The 21,426-nt window shown below is 38.9% G+C and overlaps 1 protein-coding gene across 2 annotated transcripts in view; it reads right to left on the bottom strand.

Moving 5' to 3' along the window:
• The window catches only part of LOC118014888 (serine/threonine-protein kinase Sgk3), a 134,595-nt gene that overhangs the window by 79,304 nt on the left and 33,865 nt on the right, over nt 1-21,426 (bottom strand). Inside the window, exon 1 of one of the 2 annotated variants that reach the window (XM_035011269.1) lies at nt 1,835-1,916. The exons of the other annotated variant lie outside the window; for it this stretch is intronic. The gene's annotated coding sequence lies outside the window, so the exon portion shown is untranslated. Of the gene's footprint in view, nt 1-1,834; nt 1,917-21,426 lie in introns of those variants that run through there. 2 annotated transcript variants of the gene reach the window in all.

Raw genomic sequence — 21,426 nt, 5'->3', positions numbered from 1 at the left:
GTGAGGGAGTGAACCATGCAAGGAGCCAGGAAAGAGTCAGCAACTAACACACCAATATTTTCAAATAGTTTCACTCCGTGATGCTTTTGAAGTTAGCAGCAATTGCAGTGTATCTCTTTGGTGACCCAGTCCTATTTCCTTGGGCTAGTATTCAGTGTTCCACTTCCTGACTCTATCCTAGCAGATCAAAAAAACTTCACCAATAACACAGTGATAACAAACTGCCTAGTAGGTCAATTTGTTTACACTGGCTGTTTATATTCCCTACATGGGAGAAAAGGACTACATTTTAAAACAACAAAACCAAAGCACTGTTGGAACATGTTTGTAAAAAGCTTAAGAGACAATCATCTTGTTCTCAAAGCAATCATTGATGTAGCAACTTTTGAGACTTGTGATTTAAATCAAAGGTGCTGAAGAATGATTATGAATCATGCAATTAAGCTACCAAGGAGGATGCTGCAGAGAGAAAAACCATTCACAGCACCATAAAACTGTCAAAAATAAAAACAGTACAATTACCAAAATCAGAAGTAACATCATTCTTTGATTTTATAATTCGTTGTTCAGCAGAGCTGAATTCTACCCTAAACTATGCATTTTATTGGTTCTGGATCCTGGGGCCTCATCCTTATCTGTAAAGGGCAGCTGTTGTGATTTTTCAGATTCCTTTCAATTCTGAGATTCTATGTGGCTAGTTATGATTCCTATGATGTTTAGTTTATTTATGTATTTGGGTACTCTGGTTTACGTCCTTTTGCAATAATAGTACAAATAAGCACCCATCTCAAGTAACACAACTTGTAAGTTCTGTATAAAAGTGATAATGACCTTCTTTTAAACAAGCATACCGGAGCTTGGTGTTAAAAATGAGGATACCCTCTCTGAAAGTGCTGCCTTTTTCATCCGTCTTTTAGATAGATCAGCCTTTAAGACTCTGAGGCTTCTGTATCATTTGAGAGTGGATTAGATTTGAAACCAGGTGGAGGATCACATCTCTAGTAGGTGAGAAAAGTAATGAGACCTTATCTGGTGGGATTCAGTCTCTGAAATTCCAAAGGAATCCCCAAGCATTTCTAGCTACAACTCTGCGGAAAGGTTTTCCGGTGTTGACAGCTTTGAAGATTAATGCCCATCTAAATGCATAATACCCAACGTTATTGTGGACTATGCGCCAGACGGAATTAAGTACTAACTGATTTAATCCTCATAACAATCCTATAAAGATGGAACTATCATTATCCTCATTTTACATATGCAGAAACAAAGTCATAGAGAAATTAAGCAAATTGCCCAAGTTTTCACAATTAACAAGTAGATTCAAACCCAAGCACTCCAGCTTCAAAGCCTAAGAGCTTAACCTCCACAATACACTGCCTATGTAAATCCTGGTGTCCCTGTTTAAATAACAGTCCCATTACCAATCGCACTCTTCTTGCAAACTGAATAACGCGAAGTCAAAATAAAGCTGCACTGCAAGTTCATTATCGAGTTTCTCCTCCAGTCCTGAACCACAAACTAGAAATGTATTTTAAAGAACATAAAATCTCACTACCTGAGGTCTCTCGAGATTTAGGGAGGTGTGTGGAGCAACGCAAATGTTTTCTGTCTCGGCGGTAATGCCGTGAACAAGTGCTGCAAAACTAGAGCCGGACCCCGTGTCTCCCTGCCTCTAGGGGTTCACGCCAGGGGGCCGCCCTTCCGCACCAGACGCTCCTACTACGCACGGAAGTGGCCCAGGGGCCGGTCCTACCAAACCACACCTGGCTCGAACGCGCCCGCGGGGGTTCCTTCACCTGGCTCTCGCGGCGCCCAGACCCCTCCCCGTACTTACCTTCGGGGACCCTCGCCCGACGCATAGCGAGCGGGAAACGCCGCCACAGCTGCGCCACGCTCTACGGGCCTCCGCGCCGCGCCTCCTACCCCCAGCGGGGCCCACCACCCTCCCCGCCTTGGCCCGACCTCCTGATCCCGCCCCTCGCAGCAGGCCCCGCCCACACCAATCAAGGGACCCCTCTAGGCCACTAGCTCCGCCCAAGGCTAGGGGCGGGGCTTATGCTCACTCAGCTCTGCCCCTCGCTCGCTAGAAGACTGTGGACCAGCGTGAAGGTGCCGGCTGGATGCCGCCGGGAGGCCCTAAATAAATAAAGCGGGGAGGGCGTGGGGGTGCGTGACCCCGAGGGAGGAGGTGCGGGACACAGGCAGAGGGGACGGGGTAAGGGAGACAGACAGCCATGTAGAAAATGAGGAAAGAGGCTTGGGGGAGGGGAAAGAGAAGGCGCTCTCCCCAGGTTCCAGCCGAGGCGTAAGACTGGGTGAGACCTCTTAAAGCAGCTTAGTTCACTTACTCAGCGCATTAGCTAATCTCATTCTCCTCGGGCAGGGTAGGACTCACGAATTCAGGGTTCCATGCATGAGAAGTCATAGGAGCTAGGATTTAGGGGGGCAAAGAAAGGAAGCAAATCCTTTACTGATCTCCACCACACATCCTCGTTTTTCATTTTAAAAATTCTGGAAAGGAGTCTCAGTAGGAATCACTTCAGACTTACTCATTCCTTCTCCCCCTCAAATAGCTCAGGCACTTTTCAAGAGAGCAGACTCATTTCACCCAGGCCGAGTTTGGCATTAATGCCCACGGTGTACTACAAGGTTTGCGACAACATGTATGGATAAAGGAAAATATCAGACCACTCAGAAGGAATTATTTTAACTATTAATTTATTTGATTTTTGAAGGTGAAAAACTATTTGAGGAATCAAGTCAAACACTAATTGAATTGTGGTGGTACACAAGGCCCACTTTACTAACAAGCAGCATTTGCTGGAAGAATTTCAGAAAACAATGCCAAGAGGCCAGCCTAGCTGTGTGGCCCTAAGGGAAGTCACAATATCTGAAGCCCCAGATCTGCTTATCTGTAAAATGAAGAGATTAGGCCAGGTGACCTCATGACCTCTAAATGCCCTTCCAAATGTAATTTCATCCTGCTAGGCTCAACAATTAAGGGCAAAGGACCATAGGGAAAGTGCTGTCCAGTCAGGAGCCACACAGAGAAATTGGGAATTTTTAGAAAATGCTTCAGGGATCTCTGGCATCACTTCATTCAAGCCCTCCTTTCTGACTTTTCTATTTGCTATAATGATAACTCTTGTCCTAGCTAAAAACCTCGGACTCTTCCCTCTCAGTCCTCACATTTGGTCACCAGGCCCTTGGCTTTTTCCATTACAGAGTCTCTTCAATGAACTTTCTCATTTGCGCTGCCATCTCTGTATAAAGTACAAAATCAAAGAACTCAGGTTCTTAGATCTGACCCTCACCTATTTTTTCCACCTAATCTCCAACTACTGTGACAGACTGTTTCCTCACTGTACAGTAGCCACAACATATAGCTGACATTCCTGCCACTGAACATTTATATCCACTGCTTCCCAGCTCAGAATATTTCTTAGTCCTAGCTACCTGTTCAGATTATGATAGCTCAGCTCAGGGATCTCTCTATCCAATAAAATACTATAACACTTAGGATCTGTACCACTCAATGTGGCAACTTAGCAGGCCTGCCTCATTTTGTTTTTTTTCTGTTATTTATATTTATCTCCAAAACTAAACTGTAAGCTCCTTACTGGATAACCCTAGGCCCCAGCCAGTTAAGAAAGAAAAAGCTATTTTCAGTATCTCAAAAAGCCTAAAAGAAATTATATATTCATCTACAATTAGGCTGTTCAAATTACCTAGAACAGCAAGATTTTTTTTTCAATTAAAAAAAATTTGTATTTTTATTTTTTAAGTAATCTCTATACCCAACATGGGGCTCGGACTCACAACCCCAAGATCAAGAGTCACATGCTCCACTGACTGAGCTAGCCAGCCAGGAGCCCCAGGATTCTCTGTTTTTATCTGAAATTATATGACACTGAAATAACACCAATTACTTCATGTTAACCAAAGCTCTGATGGGCAGCTAGATGTGACTAGCTGATCATGTTCAAAATGGCTCCATCAGTAGAGCATGTGACTCCTGATCTTGGTTGGGGTCTTGAGTTCAAAAGTTCAAGTCCTATGTTGGATGTAGAGATTATATAAAAAAAAAAAGAAGAAGAAAAGAAAAGGGAAAATAAATTACTATTAAATAAGACTTTTTTTAAATAAAGATTTTATTTATTTATTTGACACACAGAGAGAGAAGAATCACAAGCAGTCCCTCAGGGAGCAGCAGAGGGAGAAGCAGGCTCCCCGCTGAGCAAGGAGCCCAATGCGGGACTCGATCCCAGGACCCTGGGATCATGACCCAAGCCTAAGGCAGACACTGAACAACTGAGCCACCCAGGTGCCCCTAAATAAGACTGTTTTGAAGACTAAATCTATGAGATTCACAGAGGTACATAAAAATAAAAATAGCCAGCCCATTCTTTTGTCACCCCATTGCCAAAACAAGTGAAATACCCATAGTAAGTGCTTAAGAATATATTCATTAGTATGATTATTTTCAGCTTTCCGTAAGCCCTCTCTCTCCTTTGCTTTAATTAAAATACTGGTCTTTTCTTTTCATGCAAATAAGATTGTAAGAGTTTCCCTTCAATTTCAAATAAATTTTTAAGAATAAGATAAACAAGAATCACACAGCACTTCTCAGAGTGGGACTAGAAAGGTTTTTAGTGTCCAAGAAATAAAGCCTCAAATCACGGTAAATTGCCTATGTCAAGGGGCCCTACATACTACTAACATCTTTAGAGAGTAAATTTTCCTTAATTGCAACCTTACCCAGATGACAAAAGTAGAAGCAGAACCAAGTTTGCAGAATGACTACCAAGTAAGAGTGAAAACTGATTTGCAATCTATCAATGGCCCCTTGTGTTTTGAAAATGTCACTGGCATGTTTAAAGGAGGCCCCAGAGCTCTGAAGTCTGGCCCAGACAATCTATAAACCACTACTCACAGCAAACCTTTATAATATTCTGGGTGTTTAAAAAGCATTAATAGGCAGATTAAACAACAGTCACACTTCATTTTACAGACTGGTTGTACCAGAGGCTACTGGTTATAGACTCTTGGAATGTTTCTCTTCCTCTTCTAAAAATGTGAAGTAACTATTAAGATTAGAGCCTTAGGGGAACTTCTCAATCTGGCCAAGATGTAGTAACAAGGACCATATTTACTCTCCCACCTGAACCAACAACAACAAAAAGAAGCCAGACAAAATATATAAAACAACAGTTTTCAAGATGGATATCACGCAGTAAAGGAGTGATGCCTCAGAGATGGGAAATGTACAAGATTGGCCCTAGCTTATCATCTTCAGAGAACTTACAGGCCACGGCAGGAAAAGAGGGAACTGCAAGAGCTGTGAGACCAGGGAGAACAAGATAGCTAGCATTCACAACTCAGATATGGAGACAAGATAACAACACAGAGAATCCCAGAGATCTGCAGAGGGTCTTCCTTGGGAATTCAGTAGTGCTGATCAGTGTATGCCTGTACTCAGGGTCATGGAAAGAACAAACCATCTCAAAGCATTAGAAGGAAAAGTACTGGGCACTCACAGAGGGCCAAGAACAGTCGCTATTCACACCAGGCCAACTAGAAATGTCCCAGTTCAACAAGACAGAGTACTTAGAAGGGTCTTGCCCTAGTATTGGAGAGTAATTAGCCCTAGACTAAATGCTGCTTGAGCGCTGCCCAAAAATAAAAAGCAAGATCCAAAAGGATCAAACTATTTTAAAGTTATTTAACTGCATCTCAAATTAAAATTCAGGCATGTTTATAAAAATACAAAAATATTCAGCACCCAACAAGCTAAAATTCACATCTGCCATTCAATCAGATATTCTAAGGCATGCAAATAAAAATATGACCCATAATGAGGAGAAAAATCAATCACTGAAACTAACAACTGTATAGATGTTAGAATTAGCAGACAAGAACATTAAAACAGTTATTATAATGGACATATATTCAAAAAATTAAGTAGAGACAAGGAAGGTATAAAAAATTTCTAAATCCAATTTAGAGATGAAAACAACCATCTCTAAGGTGAAAAATACACTGGATGGGATTAATGGAAGAATAGACATTGCAGAAGAAAGGATTGGTGAACTTGAAGACACACAATATAAAATTTCCAAGATGAATTGTAGAGAGAAAAAGGAATTAAAAAAGGAATCAATACGCTATGGGAGGAGCGCCTGGGTGGCTCAGTCATTAAGCGTCTGCCTTCAGCTCAGGTCATGATCCAGGGGTCCTGGGATCGAGCCCTGCATTGGGCTCCCTGCTCGGCTGGGAGCCTGATTCTCCCTCTTACTCCCCCTGCTTGTGTTCCCTCTCTCACTGTGTGTCTTTCTGTCAAATAAATAAATAAAATCTTAAAAAAAAATAAGCTATGGAAAATCTTTAAGCAGCCTAACATACTTGTAGTTGGAGTTCAAGAAGGAAAGGATAAAGGTAGGCTGGGGAAAGATCAGAATAGACATTTGAAGAAATATGACTGAAATTTCAAAATTTGATGAAAATTATAAACCCACAGATCTCACAAGCTTGATGAACACAAACACCAGAAACACAAAGAAAACTATAACAAGATATTTCATAATACAATTACTAAAAACCAGGGGTGCCTGGGTGGCTCAGTCATTAAGCATCTGCCTTCAGCTCAGGTCATGATCCCAGGGTCCTGGGATCCAGCCCCGCATGGAGCTCCCTGCTCAGCGGGGAGCCTGCTTATCCCTTTCTGCTGCCTATCCCCCTGCTTGTGCTCTCTCTCTCTCTCTCTAGCAAATGAATAAATAAAATCTTTTTAAAAAAAAGTACTAATCATTTATGTATCTAATAACAGAGCTTCAAAATAAATGAGAAAAAACTGAAACAACTTGAAGGAAAAATAGGCATATGCTATTTTTAGAGGTTTTAAAAACACTCTCATAATAATAGCCCAAGTAGAAACAAGATCAGCAAGGATATTGTCTTAATCATTTTGGTTCACTATAACAAAATACCACAGACTGTGTAGCTTATAAACAACTGAAATTTAATTTTCATGGGTTCTGGAGACTGAAAATTGGAGATCAGGGAGCCAGCATGGTTGAGTGAGGGCCCTCTTCCTGGTCTATGGCCAGTATCTTTTCTCTGTGTCCTCACCTGATAGAAGGGAATAAGAAGTTCTATGGGTTCTCTTTTGTAAGAGTACTAATCTTATTTATGAGGGCTCCACCTTCCTGACCTAATGACCTCCCAAATGCCCCACCTACTAATACCATCACCTTTGGAGGTGAAGATTTCCATGTATATATTTGAGGGTAGACACAAACATTCAGACCACAGCAGATATAACAGACCCAAACAATACTATTAACCATCTTAACCTAACTGACATTTATAGATCACTACAAGACACAAGAATATAATTCTTTTTCAAGTACACACAAGATATTTACCAAGATAGACCATATATCGGGCCACAAAACAAGTTTTAATAAACTTATAAGAATTTAAGACATACAAAGTATGTTCTCTAACTACAGTGAAATTAAGTTAGAAATCAATAACAGAAAAACATCTGGAAAATCCCCAAATATGTGAAATCAATATACAATTCTAAGTAACCCATGGGTCAAAGAAGAAATCAAAAGGAAAACTAGGAAATATTTTGCACTGAATGAAAATTAAAATACAACATATCAAAATTTGTGGATGGCAATAAAGCAGTCCTTAGGAGGTAATACCCATAATAAAAAAAGAAAGTTCTCAAATCAGTGACTTCAGTTTCTACCTTACTAAACAAAGGGAGCAAATTAAACCAAAGTATTATGCATAGAAAGAAAGTAATAAAGATCTGAGCACAACCAATGAAAGAGAAAAAAGAAAAATCAATGAGACCAAAAGTTAATTAAAAAAAAAAATCAGTCAAATTGCTAAACCAGACTAATCAGCACACACACAAAAAGACTGAGAGAGACACCTGAGTGGTTCAGTCAGTTAAGCCTCCAACTCTTGATTTCTGCTCAGGTCATGATCTCAGGGTCCTGGGATTGAGGCCTGCTTCAGGCTCCGTGCTCAGCATAGAGTTTGCTTGTCCCTCTCCCTCTGCTCTTCCCCCATTCAGGCTCTCTCTCTATCAAATAAATAAATAAATAAAAATTAAAAAAAAATAAAAGGAGAGCACCTGGGTTAAGGCAATCAGTTAAGCATCTGCTTTTGGCTCAGGTCATGATTACGGAGTTCTGGGATCGAGTCCCAGGAGTCAGGCTCTCTGCTCAGTGGGGAGCCTGCTTCTCCCTCTCCCTCTGCCCCTCCCCCCCACTCATGCTCACTCTCTCTCAAATAAATAAATAAAATCTTTAAAAAAATGTGGGGGGCGTGCCTGGGTGGCTTAGTCGGTTAAACGTCCAACTCTTGATCACAGGGTTGTGAGTTCAAGCCCTGCATTGGGCTCTACACTGGGTGTGGAGCCTACCTGAAAATAAATACATAAATAACTGTTCTTCACCAAGGCCTTTCCTATATAAAATAGGCCTTCCTCTGTTATCTCTGTAATAGTAGCTTATTCATTTTCTTCATAGCACTGTGATCACAATTTGCTCTTTATTTCACTGTTTACTGTTCCCCTGTTCCTGCCCCATTAGAGTTCAAGGTCCATGAAAGCAAAATAACATATCCATCTTGTTTACCATAACATTTGCAGGGCCTGGGGCATATAACAATGGGGTGCAAATTATTAAATGCATGGACCAATTTCTTCAGTCCCTTCAAGTCTGCCTCCACAGCCTGTCTGGCATTTGTCCCTTTACTTCACTCTGACAATATAGGTCTGAGCCTTCCTGTTGTGCTAACTTTTTTAGTGGTCTCCCAGACTCCTTCCTTTTCCTATCCATATTGTAGAATGCTGTCTAAGACAATTCAATTCTAGTCACATCATTTTCTCTGTTCAAATCCTGTAATAATTTTAATGCAATCTTTATCAAAATTCTAAGCCTTGTTTTGCAGAAATGACCCTCAAATTCATATAGAATTGCAAAGGGCCCTATATAACCAAAACAATATTGAAAAAGAACAAGGTCTCATACTTTCTGATTTCAAAACTTACCACAAAGTTATAGTAATGAAAACAATATAATACTAGCACAAGGACAGGCCTATAAACCACTGGGATAGAATTGAGTCCATAAATAAGCCCATATATCTATGGCCAACTAATTTTCAACAAGGGTGCTAAGATCATTCAATGGGGAAAGGATAGTCTCTTCAAATAGTGGTTGGCCAATTGCGTATCCATATACAAAAAAATGAAGTTGGATTCCTGCCTCACACTCTATATAAAAACTAACTCAAGATTGATTAATGACGTAGGGCACCTGGGTGGCTGAGTCGTTAAGCATCTGCCTTCGGCTCAGGTCATGATCCCAGGGTCCTGCGATCGAGTCCCACATCGGGCTCCCTGCTTGGCAGGAAGCCTGCTTCTCCCTCTCCCATTCCCCCTGCTTGTGTTCCTGCTCTCGCTCTCTCTCTCTCTGTCAAATAAATAAATAAAATCTTTAAAAAAAAAAGATTAATGACTTAAATATAAGTTAAAACTATAAAAATCTTATATGAAAACATAGATATGAATATTCATGACCTTGGATTTGATAATGGATTTTTAGATATGACACTAAAAGTATGAGCAACAACAACAAAACAGATAAATTGCACTTCATAAAAAATTAAAAACCTTTGTAAAAAATCAAAATTAAAAAATTAAAAAACTTTGTGAATCAAAGATTATCATCAAGAAAGTAAAAAGACAACATATGGAGTGGGAGAAAATATTTGCAAATCATATATTTGAAAAGAGTCTAGCATCAAGAATATATAAAAAAACTTGTACAACTCAACAACAAAAAGATAAACAACACAATTAAAAAGGGCAAAGGACCTGAATAAACATTTCTCCAAAGAAGATATATAAACAGCCAACAAGCATATGAAAAGATGTTCAACATCATTAGTCGTCAGCAAAATGCAAATCAAAACCACAAAGAGATACCATGTCACACACACTAGGATGGTAATAATAAAAAATAAATAATAAAATGATAAAAAAAAGAGTGGAAACCAAGTGGTGGTGAGGATGTGGAGAAACTGGAGCCCTTGTATTTGTTGGTAGGAATATAAAATGGTGCAGCTACTGTGGAAAACAGTTTGTCAGTTCCTCAGAAATCTAAACATAGAATTACCATATGACCCAGCAATTCCACACCTATTTACCCCAAACAACCGAATACATGTGCCCAAATAAATATTTACATGTACATGTTAATAGCTGCACTATTTACAATAGCTGAAAGATGGAAACAACCAAATGTCCATCAAGGGATGAATGGATAAACAAATTGTGTTATATATGTTCAACAGAATAGTATTCAGCCATAAAAAGTAATGAAGTACTGATATATGTTACAATATGGATGAACCTCAAAAACATGCTAAGTGAAAGAAGTCAGACACAAGAGGGCACATCCCAAATAAATCCACTACTTGGAATAAGTGGATCCACAGAAACACTAAGCAGATTGGTAGCTGCTGGAGGGCGGGGGGGAGGTGCGGGCACGGGAATGGGAATGGGAAATTACTGCTTAATGGACATGGGGTTTAACTTGGGGTAAAGAAAATGTTTGAAACTAGCTAGAAGTAGTGGTTACACAACATTGTAAATATACTAAATGTCACTGAATCGTTCATTTTAAAATGGTTAATTTTATGTTATGTGAATGCCATCTTAATTTTGTAGAAAACACCTTAACAATATCCCACTGATGACTAAATAAAATCTTATTAGCCTAGCCTCCTAGAGCCTTCATATCTGACCACCACATAATCCTACTTCCCCTTCATGCCTCCCATTCTCCAAGCAAAACAAGCCCTTTCCTCTACATGCGACACAGAACCTCATTTCTCTACAGACATAAGTCCTGCTCTTCTTTCATGGCATTATTCAAATACAAGCTCCTTTAAGAGTTTTTTCTCAATCTTTTAGTGGGGCATACTCTCTTTCCTGTAAGCTTCTACGAGCATTTTATCTGCACTTGTTGCTTTCTACCTCAGAGTTGTTTGTTTGTCCTCTATTAGTCAATAATTGTTGGCAAGATGCATATGTGATTCATCCTATTATTCCCAGTGTCCTTAGGATATTCTTACACGGATCAGCCACATAATATTGAAAGAAACAGATTAATAAAAAATAAATTTCTGCATATGAATCCTCTTGGCTTCCATTATAAAATTGGAGATGTGTTTTTCTGAGAATGTATTTGACTCTAGCATGTCTAAAACCCTTTGAAAATCACATAAATAGGGGCACCTGGGTTGCTCAGTTGGTTAAGCATCTGCCTTCGGCTCAGGTCATGATCCCAGGGTCCTGGGATAGAGCCTGGCATCGGGCTCCCTGTTCCACAAGGAGCCTGCTTCTCCCTCTGCCTGCAGCTCTCCCTGCTTGTGCTCTCTCTCTCTGTGAAATGAATAAAATCTTAAAAAAAAAAAAAAGAAAATCACATAAATAGGTAATATTACAGTTTCCTGATAAAATAGTTATAGACATATTTCTGAACACTAATAGGAAAGAACTAGAACTATTTGTATCCCTGACAATAATTGCTAATGTTCTTTTTTTTTAAGATTTATTTATTTATTTGAGGGGGGAGAGGAGTAGGGGAAGAGGTAGAGAAGGTCTTAAGCAGACTCTCTGTGGAGCTCAGAGCCAGATGCAGGGCTTGATCTCACCACCCTGAGATCATGACCTAAGCTAAAAACCAAGAGTCAGATGCTTAACCGAATGTGCCACCCTATAATTGCTAATGTTCTTAACAGTATGAGTCAAAATAGTAATAGCTAACAGTCATATAGCACTTTTACATATACTGATCCTCACAATAAGCTTATAAGCTATGCACAACTATCATCCCCATTCTACAGGTGAAGAAACACCTACAAAGCCAAATCAATTGGCTTAATGTCACTTGCTATTAACTGGCAGAGTTGGGATTGGAATCTGGCTACTTTGGTTCCAGAGTACATACTCTCAACCACTATGCTACATCAGCTCTCTATAATGACAACTTAACCATGTATAATAAAATGACTTTGAAAAGTCAATGAGTTTCTAAGAAACTCATTGCTAATATTCTAGAGCAGATGAATGTGAAACTTCCACTGTTTTCTCAGACTTTATGCCTGGAATTCTGAGATGGCTAATAACTTTTATGAATAACCTTGACTCTTTTGTACTGAAGAAAATATATTGACTAAGAAACAAAGTTAAAGCAGGAACACAACATAATGCACTATAAAGATATAATGACAAATGAATTATAATAAAGGAACACAATAAAAGTTTAAGTACACCAACGGGGACTGTACATTTACTGAAATATAAAGGAGCCTGAAAATTTCATAAAGAAAGACTGATTAAGTATAAATTTCTGATAAAAACAATTTTTTAAATGTTATTTTCTGTATCTCAAATTCCAAATAATTCTTATATATAACAGTGCTTATATATCTTCTGTTAAATCAATGTTGGTTTATATAAATATTAATGTTACAGTGAAGGGGACCTAACTCTATAAAAGAGAATTAGTGACCTATGATATAATTATGCTGAAGCCCTCTATAGCAGTGGGCCAGAGAAAATAAAATTGATAAACAATAATTAAAGGTTATTCATCTTAGAGAGGAAATAAAATCTTTGAATTTGACATCCAATTGAATCCTTTTCTCGACCCTCAAAAGTCAGATCTTTTCTATTAATCTTGTATGCAGAAAATCATCTATTAATGATGTGCTGAGTAATTTTGACACTGGAATTTGGAATAAGCCTTTGGGTTTAAGTTTGTCTCAAATGATTTATATGATCTGGTCAGTAATTTTTAATCCATGATTAATTACACATATTTCTTTTAAAAGACTAATTCAGATTCCATTAATGGAGACGGAGATTACAAGAACTTTTTTATGCATTCTTTTGTATGCTAAGGGGGAAAGTTATTTTCCAGCATATTTTCATGATTCAAAAGACTATGTCATAAATAGGTGATTTGTTTTTTTCCAGTTTGGGTCCCAGAGCTTAGCACTAATAGCTTCATTCATATGGACTTACTTTCTAAGATTTTTTAAAATTAGTTTCAAAGGTAGGATTCAGTGTTTCATCAGTTGCATATAAAACCCAGTGCTCATTACATCAAGTGCCCTCATTAACGCCCATCACCCAATTACCCCATCCCCCCACCCACCTCTCCTCCATCAACCCTGTTTGTTTCCTAGAGTTTGAAGTCTCTTATGGTTTGCCTCTCTCTCAATTTTCATCTTATTTTATTTTTCCTTCTCTTCTCCTATGTTCATTTGTTTTGTTTCTTAAATTACACATGAGTGAAATCATATGATATTTGTATTTCTCTGACTGAATTATTTCACTTAGCATAATACCCTCTGGTTCTACCCACATCATTGCCAATGGCAAGATTTCATTCTTTTTGATGGCTGAGTAATATTGTGTGTGTGTGTGTGTATACACCCCACATCTTCTTTATGCATTCATCTGTTAATGCACATCTGGGCTCTTTCCATATTTTGGTTATTGTGGACACTGCTGGTTTAAACATTGGGGTGCAGGTGCCCCTTCGAATCACTATGTTTGTTTCTTTTGGGTAAATACTGGTAGTGCAATTGCTGGGTCACAGGGTAGCTCTATTTTTAACTTTTTGAGGAACCTCCATACTGTTTTCCAGAGAGGCTGTACCAGTTTTCATTTCTACCAACAGCAAAAGAGCACATTTTAAATGAAGTAAAATGAGCACCATCAGCACCTAGGTAGTGGTCTCTAGATATTTTCTGCTAAAATGAACCAGGGCTTCTTGTGGGATTGGATGATTGCAGATATGGGGCAGAAAATATACAAAATGAAATGTCTTAACCTCCTTACTTTCTGGTATGATATAAATGAATACCAGAGTCATGTCAAAGGCCTTAGGACCAATGCAGTTAACCAAAGATGGAAAAATCAAGCATAAAAAAGAATAATGACTATGGTGAACTGAAACACAATGAATGCTAAATACAGAAGTTTACAAAGACACTAAAAAATACAAAACAGGGGCACCTGGGTGGCTCAGTTGGTTAAGCAGCCAACTCTTGGTTTAAGCTCAGGTCATGTTCTCAGGGTCCTGGGTTTGAGCCCTGTATCAGTCTCCATGAACAGTGGGGAGTCTGCTTGAGGATTCTCTCTCCCTCTCCTTCTGCCCCTCCCCCCACTTGTGCACTCTCTGCCTCTCGAATAAATAAACAAATCATTAAAAAAATACAAAACAAACCTCATGGATTATCTATGAGTGATACTAAGGAACTAAATCTTTTTTTTTTTTTAACTGGTAAATGGTAAGAATCAAGCCTTTATACTGCCTTTCCAATACAAATTATATCCAAGGTAACCAAATAGTCGATGAGGGGATGTTGCTTTTTATAGAAGAATGAATAAAGAAGAAATGTGACCATTTTGCAACCTCTAAGGAATTAATGCATCTAGGCAATGACCATCAAAGACTGCTCACCTTAAAAAAGGATAGCCAAACAGACATTTTGTCTCCTGAAAGAAAAAACACACTACCACTTATGAAGTATTCTTGCCAAAAAATGTGAACCCAAATCTCATCAAGTTTATAGTTCTAACTTCCAATGTATAGGAAAAACAGAGGTCAGAGATACATGATAAGTAACATTTCAGGAATTCAATCAGCAAAATTTAGTGGTAAATTCTATAGGGCAAATGACCTTGTTTCTTCATTACATAAGTTGTAAGGGAAAAAAGAAAAGCAAGAAACACTTAGATTAAAAGACCTAAAAGATACATCAACTACCAATTGTAATATATGGATATTATTTGGATCTTGATTGGAATAAACAAACTGAAAAAAATATGAGGCAATTGGGGAAATTTAAATATGATGACTGGATATCTAATGACATTAAGAAATCACTGTGGTTTTTTAAAGACATGATGTTACTGTCACGTTTCTGAAAAGAGTCTATATTTTAGAGGTAATACTGAAATATTTAAGGGGGTGCTTGTGTGGTTCAGTCAGTTGAGCGTCTGACTCTTGGTTTCAGCTCAGGTCATGATCTCAGGGTCCTGGGATGGAGTGTGGTGTTGGGCTCTGCTCTTAGTGCGGAGTCTGCTTGAGATTCTCTCTCTCCCTCTCCATCTGCCCCTACCCCTGCTAGCGCTCTCTCAAAATAATAAATAAACAAAATCTTTAAAAAATATACTGAAAGATGAAATGACCTGATGTCTCAGATTTGCCTCAAAATTGTGGAGACAGGGGAAGAGGGTGTGATTAGCTGAATAATATTTAACTGTAAGTAGGTAATTGTTGAAAGTGGGCAACATGTTTATGAAGGCTAATTATACTATTCAGACAATTTTTGTAGATGTCTGAAATTTTCTATAATAAAAAGGTATGTTTCCTTAAAATAGTGTTTCCTTCAGAGGATTAGTGAGGTGGGAGAGTGTTGTTTTTCATTATAAGCCTTCCTGTACTATTTGTTTTTACTTTTAGGTACATGCATATATTTCATTTCTAAGGAAACAGTCCTATTAACAAGAAATACACGTATGTTAAAAAAATTAATCAGTCTATGGTGATTTAGTTCTAAAATGTACATCAGCAGTTTTCAATCTTTTTTTTTTTTTTTAAAGATTTTATTTATTTATTTGACAGAGAGAGAGAGAGCGAGAGCAGGAACACAAGCAGGGGGAATGGGAGAGGGAGAAGCAGGCTTCCCGCCGAGCAGGGAGCCCGATGTGGGACTCAATCCCAGGACCCTGGGATCATGACCTGAGCCAAAGGCAGATGCTCAACGACTGAGCCACCCAGGCGCCCCTAGCAGTTTTCAATCTTCAAGTCCATGGAGCCCTGGAAGGCCCTATGACCCTTTCAGGGGATCTGTGAGGTCAGGCTATTTTCATAACAACACTAAGATGTTATTTGCCTTTTTTACTGATTAGCACTGCTGGTGCAAAAGTAATAATACCTAGAACTGCTGGTGCCCTGGCATGAAACAAGGCAGGCTCATGGCTATCTTACTCATTGTTTTCTTTACCATTACTCACTTGCAGTTTAAAAAGAGGAAAAAGCCAAGTTCACTTAAGGATATCCTTGAAAAAGCAGTATAAATTTTATTAAATCTTGACCTTTGAGTCCATTAGTTTTTAATATACTGTGTGACAAAATGGTTAGTATGCATAAAGCACTTCTGCTCTATTACCAAAGTCTAATGAGTGTCTGGAGGGAAAGTCCTTCCTTGTGTGATTGTTTGAGTTAAAAGCTGAACTAACTGCTTTATACAGAACACCATTTTTACTGAAAAGGATGACTGACAAATGACAATATTTGCCAAACTTGGGTATTTGGCAGACATTTTCTTGAAAACGAACAAAGTAAGCCTGTCACACTGAGGAAAACAACTCAGTGTATTTGTTGGCAATGATAAAACTCAACCTTTAAAGTGAAATTAAGAGTTTTGGAAAATTTGTTTCTTCCCCCTCATGAGCTCGCCTGCTTCCTTCCACTGAAAGATTTTTCTGATGCACTCAGGGATATTAATAAATGTGATTTTTAAAAATATTATTAAATGAAATGAGTCAACATTTGGAAAATCTGCATGAATTAGTGAACAAGTATTTTCCAAAAGACTAATGTATGAAGTTACAAAACCATGCATGCACCCAAGGTCCCTTCAAAACGTAAGCTGACCATAGCGGGTTGAATGGTGGCTCCCCAAATGGATCACAAGATAAGATCATTTATATATTTTCCAGGTGAGCTTTAAATCCAATGACAAGTGTCCTTACAAGAGACAGAAGAGAAGACACAGAGACACACGGAGGAGAAGGCCACATAAGGCAGACAACCTCCAGAAGCTACAGGAGGTAAGGCACAAATGTCCCCTAGAGTCTTTAGAGAGAATGTGGCCTTGCTGACTCCGTGATTTCAGACTTCTAGACTCCCGAACTGTGAGAGAATAAATTTTTCTTGTTTTAAGCCACATAGCTTGTGTTTAAAAAACAGCCACTTGCCAAGTCTTGGTATAGTATCAAAGAAGAATTTTCACAGTTTTCTGGAAATGCTATTAAAATATCCCTGCTTTTTCCCACTACATATCTTTGTGAGGCCTGGGTTTTTGTTTTTTTTTTTTTTGCATACTTCAATCAAAACAACATATTGTAACTGTTTGAATGCAACAGGTATAAGGATCCAGTTGTCTCTTGGTAAGCCAGATATAATTAAAGAGATTTGAAATATGTAAAACAGTGTTAATCTCACTAATTATTTTTTTAGTTTTGGGAAACACTTATCATAAAAATGTTTTATGTTAATATGTAATAGCTAAATATTTTTAAAAATTTCTCAGCTTTAACTTCTTATATAGTAAGTATTGATAATCCACATAAATACAAACTCTTTGGGGTCCTCAATAATTTCTAAGAGTGTAAGGGAACACACTCTTAAGTGTAAGTGTGCGAACCACTAGTATACACAATTAGTAAAAAAGGACAGATGAGGAGGGGCCTGAGCAATCAAAGGTATCACGTACATAAGATTTCAGTTATTTTTAAGTATGCATTGGATTTTCAGGGGTAGGAAGGCAGAGACAGACCCTCCCAGGCAAAAGAACCGATGAACATATAATACTCTTTAGAAGCAGGTCTACACATGATAATTTCAGAAGACTGGACCATTAATAAATACATAAACAGGGGCTCCTGGCGGGCTCAGTCAGTTAAACGTCCCACTCTTGATTTCAGCTCACGTCATGATCTCAGGGTCGTGAGACTGAGCCCTGAGTCAGACTCCATGCGAAGTATGGAGCATGCTTAAGATTCTCTCCTTCTCCTTCTGACCCTCCCCCACCTGCTCATGTGCATGTGTACTCTCACTCTCTCAAAAAAAAAAAAAAAGACTGTTAAAAATAAAAAAATAAATGTATACATAAACAATTTTACATATCCAGATTATTATCTTTTAAAAGACTAGATATATGACTCAATTTCAGGAATCTTTGTTAGTTTTTGGTAACCCGTAACTTGAAAAGATTTTTGGTTTTGTAAATGTGGGTAACATACCATTCTTCTTACTCTCTTATTCCTCCAAATAGATGGAAAGAGTCCCTTTAAATAGCAAACTAGCCAACTACAACCTTCCTCTCAGTCTGTAGAGTCACTCTACCAGGAACATTCTTACCTCTACTTTTTGCTTGATGTATCAGTCAACTAGGGTTGCCATACCAAAGTGACGCAGATTGGATAGCTTAAACAACAGAAATTTATTTTCTCATAATTCTAGAAGCTAGAAGTCCAAGATCAAGGTGTCTATAGAGTTGGTTTCTTCTCACTGCTTGTAGATGGCCATCCTTCCCTCTGTCTTCACTCGGTCCCCCCTCTGTATACACAGCCTGTCCTCATTTCTTCTCACAAGGACACTAGTCATGTCAGGTAGGGCCCACCCTAATGATCTTACTCAATCTTAATTAACTCTTTAAAGACTCTATCTTCAAATACAGTCACATTCTGAGGTATTGGGGGTCAGGATTTCAGCATATGAATTTGAAGGGAGACACAATTCAGTCCATAAGACTTAGCTAACTACTACTTGCCTTTTGGGGATCAGCCTGAATAGTATGTCCTTAGGGCCATACTATTAGGTTAGGGCCCTTGTTACACTCGCATAGTATCCAATACTTATCCTATATACCATTTATCATGCAAATGTAATTAAACACTTGGGGTGATTGTTTTATGACTGTCTCTCCTTAAGCACCATGAGAGCAGAGATTGCCTGTCACATTCACCATTGGGTTGGCAGGGTTTAGGATAACACCTGACATACTAGGGTGACTCGATGAGTGAGGGGATGCTGTGTGGTGTCACAACATTAGAGAATTTTTTTTTAAGTTAAATTCAATTAGCCGACATATGTACATCATTAGTTTCAGATGTCGTGTTCAATAATTTATCAGTTGCGTATAACACCCAGTGCTCATCACATCACATGCCCTCCTTAATGCCCATCACCCAGTTACCCCATCCGCCCACCTACCTCCCCTTCCGCAACCCTCAGCTTGTTTCTCAGTCAAGAGTCTCTCATGGTTTGTCTCCCTCTCTGATTTCTTCCCATTCAGTTTTTCCTCCATTCCCCTAGGATCCTCTGCACTGTTTCTTATATTCCACATATGAATGAAACCATATGATAATTGTCTTTCTCACATTAGAGTTTTGATGAAAATGTCAGGTCTATGAAGCTGCCTGGAATCATTCAGAGTACTGAGGCAGCCGCCATCCGCAAGAGATGTACCAGCAAATTAGTGTCTTGGTGGTGGTAAAGTCTCACTGGCTTTTAATCCCACTGGGGCAATAGGTTAAGGGGGCAGAGATTTAACTCTAGTCCTGGCTCAATCATTAACTAGTAACATAAAAATGGGGCAGTGTTCCTTAACTTTACATTATCTCTCCTCATCTGTAAACGCAGAAATTATCAAAGTCAAAGCTGGTCACAATTTAAACAGAAACCCCCTGATCTGTGAATATCCAAAATATACAGTCCAACTCTTTCCTTTGCTATTGGGACCCTGGTCTGCCTTTGCTGGGAGGGTCAACCACCTTTCATAACCAATTCTGCTAAAGCTCTGGGATTCCCATCTCCGGGTTTCTGAAGACTTCTCTCCCACCACAACAGCACATTGCTTATCAAACAAATCTTCAGTCACTACCACTTCCCAAAAAACTCAGGACTCAGAGGGCAACCGGAGTTCAGGGGTTCATAAGGGCATTTAAAATCTAAGGCCAATATTTAAAATCTTGCAACCTGGTTAGGAATTAAGAAGTGTCATCTGTGACTTTTAGGGGGATGTGCATTTGAATTCAGAAAACCAAAATACAAACAAATGGCTAGAATATTTCTGGGGTACGGAGAGGGTAGGATCATATTTGTTTATTTTAAAGCTGGGAAAGTATGTAATGTGGGGGAAAGAAAAGTGTCAGCAATTTACAGTGTCTTTAGTTGTTCTTTCCTACACATTGCCTGACCTATATATCTTGACTACACATGTGACTTTGAACAAGATTCTACCTTGGTTACTGTCCCCTCACCTGGGGATAAAAATACCACAAGAGATAAGTGTGAGTGTCAGGTGAAATCACATGTAGAAATGTATTCAATGCAGAGATAAAGAGTGAAGGGTTCCACAGGACCTACAGAGTCCTGGCTTCTGCCTCTTAGGAAATGCATAACTTTGGGCCAGTGTTAACTTCTTTGTGCCTCGGTTTCCTCATCTGTAAAATGGAGATAATAGTATCTATCTCTTGTGGTTGTTATGATAATTAAATGTGATAATGTTCATAAGATACCTACGTATCTAATACCTAAGTATTAGCTATTTCTTCTAGCGCTTTGTAATTCTTAGGAGTTCTTCCACCCAATATCACCACATTTGACTATCTCAGAAACTTGTGATTTCTTCACTCTCCTTAAACTCGCCACATCTTCTTCTTTCTCTTCCTCAGCAGTACCCGAGTTTCACTGAAGACATAGAGATCACCAGACTTTATCTCCCTTAACATCCCCCACATGCCCAAACCCTGGGTATAAGAACCTGGGCTCCTTTCCCTTTTAGTGACTTCCCCTTCTCTTTCAGGAAAGGATGACTTGTGTTTCTCTAAAAACTAGACGCTGCACACTTTCTCTGCCTGAAATGTTCTGTCCCCGTTTTTTTTGTTGGGGTTAACTCCTACTCTTTCTCTGGATTCATCTTCTTTCTGACCACCTTCTGCAAACTGGGGAGTATTCCCTTTTGTGTTTGCACAGCCCCTTAAATTGATATCCTAAATTATCATATTATATAACAATTCTCTCTTTGCACATCTACTTTTTACAACCTCAGAACCTAGCACTGAACCCGGCACGTAGAATAACCAAATGAAAGTCCTGAGTCCAAGGAAGCCCTGCAGTACTGGGTAGTTGGTCACTCTATTACAAACTCATGTATGGAATGAACAGAGTACACACTTGCTGTCTTCTCTTCTCTTCTCTTCTACTCTTCACTCTTCAACACAATGTCATCAGCTTCCACCCCTCACCTCCCCAAACTGCTTTGTCACATAGCACAGTGCTCTCCTCATAGCCAAATCTACGGGACACTTTACAGTCCCTCTTAGATTGACCTTTCAATAAATGATATTTAGTAACCAAAGATTATTCCTGTGGTGTACCTGCTTTTTCTTTTAATGAAGCAAACCAGTATTAAAATATCCACATTTACTAAGTTCATGAGTATCTGTGGATTCAAGGTACCATCCCATGTGTTGTTTACATAGTTCTAAATGTCATGCCATCCTTATGACTTCATTAAAATAAT

This window comes from Mirounga leonina, unplaced genomic scaffold (genome assembly GCF_011800145.1).
Source record: "Mirounga leonina isolate KUSES-001 unplaced genomic scaffold, KU_Mleo_1.0 Mir_165, whole genome shotgun sequence".
In the NCBI taxonomy this organism is placed as follows: domain Eukaryota; kingdom Metazoa; phylum Chordata; class Mammalia; order Carnivora; family Phocidae; genus Mirounga; species Mirounga leonina.
The sequence above is the reverse complement of the archived record's forward strand: the minus strand, read 5'-3'. Positions and strand labels throughout refer to the sequence as shown.